Raw genomic sequence first — 9,310 nt, forward strand, 5'->3', positions numbered from 1 at the left:
TTTAGTAGCCTAAAACAATATAAAATTAATCTCCAACAATACTGGAATACAAGAATATGAAATTAGTCTTATGGACATAAAATCAAGGTCCTGCAGAGCTGGTTCTATCTGGAGGCTCTAGGAGACAATCCATTCCTTGCCTCTTTTATCTTCCAGAAGCTGCCTGCTCTCCTGGGCTTGTGGCCACATCACACCAATCTCTGCTGCCCTCATCACAATGCCTTCGTACCTCTTCCTTAGAAGGACATTTCTGATTACATCTTGGGCCCACTCAGATAATTCAGAATTATCTTATCTCAAAATCATTAACTTAATAACATCTGCAAAATCCTTATGGAATAAGGTAACATTCACAGACTCTGGGGATTAGGGTGTGGACACCTGTCTGGGGCCACCATTCAACCTGCCACATTTGGGTAAATTAAACTATCTGCAACTCACTTTCCTAATCATTAAAATGGAGTACTTACTTCAGAAGGTCATTGTGAAACCAGACAAAGTCATACACATGAAGTGGTTCTCAGACCATAGTGATCAACAGGTAGTACTTAGTAGTAATAATACAACCCTCAACGCTAGTCTCATAGATTACCATTCTGAGGCTCATCTACACATCATAGATGCTGTCTTAGTTGGCGTGGACCGCCATAATACCACAGCCTGGGAGCAGGAACAACAGGAATTAATCTCTCACAGTTCTGGATACTGGGCAGCCCAAGCCCAATGTGCCAGCCAACTTGTATCCCTGGGGAGGGCTCACTTCCTGATTTGTGGATGACACAGTCTCACTGTGTCCATACATGATGGAACGAGGAAGCAACTCTCTGCTATCTCTTCTTACAAGGGCACTAATCCCGTCAAGATGACCCCAGATTCATGAACTGATGGAAACCCACTTACCTTATCCCCAAATACCATCATGTTGGGGGTTAGGGATTCTGGAGCCTTCTCTCTTGTTGCCAAAAAAAAAAAACTTGTCACTTCTACTTTGTAACAATATCCCTTAAGTGAATTGTTGGATATCACTCAAGGTTTCTTGGTTTCTCCCCACTCACTCCACCCCCAAAGGGCACTGCATGAAAAGGAAGACTCAGCACCTCCACAGCCTGTATACCAGGATAAGGGATATGGATTATCTATACCCCTGCTCTCACATGTCTTTAATTAAATGGTCTTCTGGATCCACGGATGTGCAAGAAGAGCTCCCTCTTGCAGCCTCACGGCAGTCGTGTCACAAAAGAGGTAGAGGTGTTAGGTGTGACAGTGCACTTGGGGCTGAATCCCTCAAAGGAAACATTGACCAAACCCTCATGAAATAAAGACCATGCCTCCCAAAGAGCCTTTTACTGTCTTCCACGATGTTATATTCGGTTATGAACCACAACCATTCAGTCCTGTTCTCAAACAGGTCTCTGCATCCTCCTAAGGCTTCTCCGAAGATCTTCCAAAAGTGACTACTCAGAATTTGTGTCTTCACCAGAGGGTCACAGTCTTGGAGCTTCAGGGGAAAAACTGTAGGACGTACTCTGAACTACTGTTGCCTCAAAGAGACTCTTCAGAACAGGTTTCCAAGATGGCAGCACTGACTCAATGATCAGACTGTGCCAGTGAGCAAAGCCAGGACTACTGGGACTCTCAGTCTGGAAGCATATGTACCTCATGAAATCAGACGACTGACTCAAGATCCAGCAGAGTGAGAAGTAATGACATAGGACTGAGTGAACGGATTCACTCAATGGATGTGCCATTGTGGTTATTTGTTTGGAATATTGATGGCATTCTGTTTGATGTTCTACTTGTATGGCTATTTGTGGAAACATTATTTCTTTCTCCTTAAACGAATTAGTAGACTGTGTATTTGTAAATCCACAACAACCGTCTTTAAACATTACCTCATCTTCACCTACCCTCAAAATTCAGAAAAAAATGCTTCTACTGAGTTTCATTCACTTTCATGATGATAGAACCATTTGCATAGGTTTAATAAAACTCTGTCCTCTTGTTTACAAAGATACCATTGGAAAAATCGATTCTGCAGCAAGGCCATATATACAGGGTGATATCTGAGAGTGACTGTTTTTAATCAAAGACCATCAGACCACTACTAAGGAGCAATTGTTGGTGTTACATGTGGAGCTAATGTCTCCAAAACCTTCATAAGAAAACTAATATGATATCTGGCATCCAGGATCCCAGTCTCTCAGGTATTAAGGAAGTCCACTCCCTGGTAGTCCAGAAACCTAAGCAAATTTTGGAGACCTCAGGAAGAGGGAAATTCACTGAGATTTATGGGTACAGCATGCAAAGTTTACTGGAGAAAGTGTTTGGGCCTTGGTTTCCTACTCCTAGGGTAGAAGAAAGGCAGGGGCTTTGAGAAGTCTGATTCAAAATTCATGTTGAAAATTTCCAAAGGAAGCTTATCCTTTGGAATTGATACTTGCTTAATATGATTAGGATCTAGATTTCCCGAGCAAACTCAAGGAGGCTTTTCCGGTTAAGATTCTTGCTGCATTGTATAAATAATCAGGCCATGCAAAGTAAAAACAATCTACTAGGATCAACAACACTTGTTGGAGACTGCTTATGATCACAAAGTAGAGAACGCTATGAAAATGATCCAAAACTTAGAAATAGGGAAGAGAGATTATTGGAGTGTTCTATTGTTCTGTGTGATGCTGTGCTTGATGATCACCCGTGATATTTTACAACACTTTAAAGGCAGAGAGGGTTTTTGCACATCTCTGCCTTATAGATACTCAGCGAATTTTCTGTCTGGTGGAATATAGAACTCAAAAATTACATTTTGCTACTCTCTTGAACACATCAATCCTTGATTTCAAATGAAGTTTGTGTTTCTGTTTGTTTGTGTTTTTTGTTTTATTCTTTGCTTATTTGTTTTTAACTAGGTTTCACACCCAGCATGGAGCCCAAACTCAAGACCCTAAGGTCAAGACCTGAGCTGAGATCAAGAGTCAGACGCTAAAGTGATTGAGCCACTCAAAGGAACTTTGATGCAATTATACTATCATACTGGTTCTCTAGTCAAGCCATGAGTTGAGCAAAATCTTTGATGTGTTTATACTTGCCCGAGAGGCATGATTTTGCTTTTTTTCAAAACTGCACTCAGACAAGAAAGAGAGGGAGAAATAGCATGATTCAAGCCTTGGAGGTGGAAATATACTGGACAGAGGCAGAGAACAGCTAACAATTTGGAGTGCAGGAATCATTACCAGCCTTTACTGAGGGCCCACTGTGTCCCAGGCACTGGCCTCTCCCTCATTATCACCTTCGTTCCTTACAAAAGTGTAAACAGATATTAACAGGAACAGTGATATCAAGAAGAATCTCATTCTTGGAAGAGAAGTTGAGACTGATTATAACGACTGTTGAACACCAGGCCAAGGAATGTGGATTCTAAGCCCTAGGCAGTAGAAGATTTCCAAGAAGCAGAGACCTAAGAAAACTATCCCAATGGGTTAACCTGGTAACTGCAACTAGGACTGGAGAGGAAGAGATCAGGGGTACTGTACCCTCACACTGCACACACTGTCCCTCTCTTCCCATATTGTAGGTTGAATTGTGTCCTTCTAAAGAAGTCCTAACTCCTGGTACCTGAGAATGTGACCTACTTTGGAGCACGGTCTCTGAGATGTCATGTCATGAAGTTAAGGTTGAGTCCTACTCCAATGCTTGGAATCATTTAATTCACAGTGAGGGAAGTTTACACAGAGATACACACAGAGAACACCATGTGACAAAAGAGGCAGAGATTGGAGTGAAGCATCTTGAAGGCAAATAACAAAACAGGCCAGCCAGCACCAGAAGCTAAGAAGCAGCAAAGAAGGATCCTTCCCCGGAGACTTCATGGAGAGTATGGCCCTGGGAACGTCTCGGTTTGGCACTTGTAGCCTGTGCCAGTGAGACAGTAGCCATAACAATGAGACAGTAAGTTTCTGCTCTTTAAGCAACAGTTTGTAGTCATTTGCTACAGCAGCTCCTGGGGGAACTAATATAGATTTTAAGGCCAAAAAGTACGGTCCTGCTCTGGTAATTGAATAACATGTAGGAGTCGTTTTGAAATTGAGTAATGCATGGAGGCTCGAAGAATTCTAAGGTACATGATAAAAAAAGGCCTAGATTGCCCTTAGAGTATGTCAGTGGTAGGATGAACATCAAGGTCACTTTCTGGTGAGGTCCCAGAGAGGGGTGGGGACCACGCTGCTGGACATTGGAGGGACGATGGCACTTGCTATAAAATGGCAGGGGGCAGGGGGCAGAGGGCAGGGAGGCACAGAAAGGGATTATATGCTTTTTCAATCCCAGATAATATTTATATTATCCAGACTCTAAATTCTGGTTGAAACATTTTGCTTATTTGTCTGAAGCATTTCCTCCTGTTCTTTCTTTTGGAGTGAATTCCTTCATTTCTTCATTTTGGATGAAAAAGAAATAATGAAAAAATAAAGATTAAAAGTTAAAAATTTAAAACAACACAAAAAAAAGTCAAATAATGGACGCTAGTTCCTAGGTGTGTTCTGGTCTGGTTGCTGAAAGAAACTCAGTAGAATAGAGAAAAAAGGGAAAGAAAGGGGGGAAAAGGGAATAAAAAGAAAATGTTTGATAATTAAAAAAATGAATACAATAAAACAGAATAGAGTGAAATGCTGAAAGTAAAATGGAATAAAAAAATTTACAAGAAACTAAAAAATACAGTAGATATAATTTAAAGAAAAATATTTTTTATAAAATTCAAAAAATAAAAATAAATTTTTTCTCTTTCTATATTCAAGTATAAGAAAAGAAGAAGAAAAAAGAATGAATGGATGGACTAGCGAACAGAATGAAATATGAGTGAAATTATATCCAGTTTCCACTAGAAGTCAAACTATGAAGAAATCTATAGTCTGTAAACTAAGGTGGTGGAGAGACTCATGTTCCTCTAGAGCTTGGTTGGCACAGTTGGATAGGGCTTGGTGTGATGGCTCCGTTTACACTAGATGGCACTGCTTAGATTACTGGGGTAGATCATTGTGGCGCCTGTATCCATGAATGCACATGGGTGGGAGAGATGTAAATGGTATCACCTACCTACCCAGTCTCTAGCATCAGAACTCTGTGCTCTCACTGACTGGCAATCATGCACCCCTCCTTTGTCCCTGGCTTCTGTCCACTCCCTGCTTCTACACTATCCAGAACCAAGTCAACAGCCTGCCAGGTGGTACCTCCCTTCTGAATTTTATCTCAGATGAGGCTGTGATTCCAAACCCCTCATTTCTGAGGGCCCTGTGGCTTGGACACACACTGACCCTCTCAGGGAGTGTCTTGCCAAGACTTGCTTGGGTGCTGGCTGCCCTTGCCCCCAGGAAAATTTGCATGACCATGTTGCTGCTGAAGCCCAGAGATTATGGCCAGGTGCCAACATTCCCAGAAAAAAATCATGCAATCTTGTAGCAGCAGCATGTAAGAGATTATGGTAAATCACACCACACATCTGGCATCAGGTTTCACTGCTTCCTAACACCCTTGCTCAACACCAGCAAATGGCTGTTCTCTAGGGTCTTCTGGGACCTTTGCCTGTGGGGAAGCTGCATAGCCTCTACCAAATGTCCTCTTAACTGGGGAACCACCTCTCCCCATGTGGCCAGAGACCCCTCACCCTTGGACTTTGCTGTCTATTCCTGGGGATTTGCCCTTCCCACCAGAACACCACCAGGCATTGAGCTGTATAATTTCAAACCCTGTGCTCCCCTGTTTATAGAGTGGCATTGAACTTTCTTCTTTCTCCTTACTCTCTTTCTTGTTCAGTCCCTTATGTGTGTTTCCACTCTTTCCCTTTCTCTCCAGCTGCTTCCAGGAAGAATTTTTACTGTACTCTCCCCCCTGTCTCAATCCTCTTTCCACAAGCAAAAATAGTTCCCTAACATCTGAGCCTTCTCTCTCCACCAGTTCACCTCTCCATGCTGCATACCTGTGAAGTTCTGTGGCTCAAGTTATGAATATTGTTGTGTTAATCCTCAGATACATTTTCTAGGTGTTAAAAATGCTTTGGTGCTGACGTAGCTGAAATTCCGGGATGACAGAAGCAGAAAACTTCCAAAACTCTGCCATCTTGGCCCCTTCTCCTAAGTGACTATTTCTAAAAGGATTGTGAGCTTCTTGGTGTTGTGCTTCTCTAATGCTTGAGATTAATTAAAAGTTCAGTCTACACCGGGACTTCTTGGTAGAACATGGAAATGTGCTTTGGGAAACCTTAGAATGGATAATGTGAAAAGTACCCAGGAGAAAAGTAGAAAAGGGGTAGAGACACCTCTTATTGTTATACATATATTAAAGACAATTTTTGTTCCAGGAAAACCAGAAAGGTCTCTGAAGCCTTGGTTACACATAACATTTATCAGTGAATAATTAATCAATCCAAGGAAAAGGTAGTGTTTGACTGGCAGAGGGGTTGAGAATGTGGCTGGGAATTTCCAAGGAAAAAGAGGAGAGATGTGCTGAGGGTAAACCAAAACTAGCTCCAAAATCATCTTGAACTTTTACCAAAAAGTAAAATTCAGTGTTCTTAGAAGAAATAACAAAGGGGGTCACCCGAGTGGCTCAGTCCATTGAGCATCTGACTCTTGGTTTCGGCTCAGGTCATGATCTCACAGCTCATAGGTTTGAGCCCTGCATCGGGTTCTGCACTGATGTGTGGAGTCTGCTTGGGATTCTTTCTCTCTCTGCCTCTCCCCTGTTCATGCTCTCTCTCTCTCTCTTGCTCTCAAAGTAAATAATTAACTAATTTTAAATTAAGTAATAAAACAACAGGAAAGTTATTTTCCAAGAAAAAGTGGACTCCAATCTTATAGAAATATGAGAGAAGAGAAGATTTTTATTTTAATAACAAGCAAACAATTCAACTGCGAGGCGGTGTAAGTAATGAAGGTCTGAGGTGATGGAGGTGAAGTGGCAACAGTTAGTTTCACATGAAAAGAAGAGAACTGGTTATTCACAAATATATTGCATTCAGGTCAAAGAGTTGCTATACATACATCTGAATACAGCAAACAGTTGTTCTCTTCTGTGTTGAATCTCCGTCTTTCAACTGCTCTTTCTGGCATTTCACTTAGTTGAGTTCTTAGAGGTCTATTTTCCAAAAAACTCTTTGTCCTTCAGTAGGCAGCTGATAAGGAACAATTTGAATCCTTCTGTAAAACTCTTACTACATAAATGTCCATTCATCTGGAAAGAATTCTATAAACATCTCCACCGATAGATTACCCAACACGAAGAACAAATCTTTCTAACAAATCATAGGGGGAAGGTGATCACTGTGTTCTAAAGGAAAAATAAGTGAGTAGAAGCAACAGAGGGAGAAGATCCACCAATCTAGAAAGAAACCAGATTTTTCTCGGGATAAATAGACAAACTTTGGGGCCACCTTTATACCTTCTACTCTGGAGTTCCACAAATTAAGAATTCGTCCCTCCCCTGTTAAGTCAATCAAACATCTACCAATCTCCAACACTGAATCTGATTATACCCCTTAGTCCTGAGAGTCTGAGAGACAGAAGCGAGAGTGCTCCAAGGTTGGCGAATGAGTTCAGGGGTGCGGGGGCTGGGTTGGGGGGGGTGGCAGACAGTGGGCAGGGCCAGCGGGAAATATGCAGGAAATAGGGAGATCTTTTCATTCAGGTAAATCTTACATAAACAGGTGAGAGAAAACAGGAAAAACTATCTGCAGTGCTTCCATGATCAATTCAAGGTTCCTGCAATGAGTCTCACCTTCATATCTGGCGTTCTGCTGCTTTAGGGCATAGAAAGCCTCTTTCCCTGCCAATTCTCTCCATTTGTTCCTTTCATTTCTGCTGCTCCAGTTTATCCTCCAGCTTCCTGATTTTTTCTCCAAACTCCTCTCTTACCTGCACTCTCTGTCTCTCTAGCTGTGCTCCATAAAATTCTTGCATCTCTTGGATTTGTTTCTGAATCTCCTCTTTGGCCTTTTGGTACATCTTCTTAGTGTAGCATCGTCCTTCATTCTACGCCACAATGCGCTAGACCAGGGCCAGGAGCTGGCTTCTCTGGGCCTCCTGCTCAGCTCCTGTCGCACCATTCTTGTACACGCAGTAGTGATCACGGAACTAGCCCTCCAGCCCTCAGATGCCTTCGGGTGCTTCCTCTAAGTGATCATGGAAATTGATGCCATCCAAGTCATCTTTCCGGGTGAATAAGAGAATCAAGTATCTCCTAGCTCTGAGTCCAAATATTTACTGGATCTTTTCCATGGCGTTGTGCTCTTCCTGCATGTACGGGACCAGCTGTCCCATCAGGGGCAGGGTGTGAGGTCCTGGGGAGGTCAGGAAGATGTAGCGAGTAAACTCTTTGCAGGTGTCAGCATCCTGTGCCTCGGTGTCAAAAATGCCTGGTGTATCCACGACTCAATTTCTCTTACCTGCCATCTGCTGCTCCCTTTCTTACAGGTCTTGGTGGCAGATGTTGTGGCAGTGCTAGAAGGAAACACTTTCTCTCCAAGGGTGCTGTTGCCCATGGCACTTTTCCCTGCTCCGATCTTACCCACTAAGATGAGTCTCAACTGTGAATCTCTGCCATCTTGGTTTCTAAGCCCTGGGACATCAGGAAACAAAAGCCACAGCATTAGGAGGTAATCCCACTGCTTCCTCTCTACAGCCTCCCATTTCCCCTCACACACAACCCTCCTCTGTTGCCCCAGGGTCCCCTCCCATAAGTGACGGCTGCACTCCCAGGAACTCTATAGAAGACCCTTTTGGAGAAACCTATTCAAAGTCTATAGGAAGCCTGAAGTTCTCTTGCAATACTTGGGGAATGCCCAAGTACTTTCCAGGATTTCCTGGAGCTTCTTACTATTACTTTTTGTACCTAAGTAGCCCACAGAAGAGGAAACAAAATATTGTAGTTTACAAAGAGAATTCTGAGCTGCTGCTGCTGGTAGCTATTCCTCATAAGAGCAATGCAGCAAGTAACACAAAATCTGTCTTTGGGGCATCTCAGTAGGAGATTCCCCTCCCCCATTTATATTCAGAATGCAACTTTTCTTCTCCCATTAAGAAGCCAGCTAGGCAGGTTACACAAGCCAACTCATCCTTGTAGGGTACAAAAGGGTACAAAGGGGTACAAAAGGCTACAAAAGGGTACAAAAGCGATCTGTGTGGAAAGACCAAGTGTCTTTTTCTATTTCGTGTGTGCAACCATCCTGTCAGGGGTTGTGACATGAGAGAGAACAATATAATTTAACTTTAAAGTTTAAAAGCTTAGCCTAGAATCCAGTGAAGTTTTTATATTCTAAAATAAG

General features: G+C 42.5%; 1 pseudogene; it reads right to left on the reverse strand.

Annotated features, from left to right (window-relative positions):
- Nucleotides 1–7,530: 7,530 nt before the first annotated feature.
- Nucleotides 7,531–8,691, reverse strand: LOC125917763 (GTPase IMAP family member 4-like; annotated as a pseudogene).
- Between the last annotated feature and the right edge of the window lie 619 nt (nt 8,692–9,310).

This window comes from Panthera uncia, unplaced genomic scaffold (genome assembly GCF_023721935.1).
Source record: "Panthera uncia isolate 11264 unplaced genomic scaffold, Puncia_PCG_1.0 HiC_scaffold_2372, whole genome shotgun sequence".
NCBI lineage: Eukaryota > Metazoa > Chordata > Mammalia > Carnivora > Felidae > Panthera > Panthera uncia.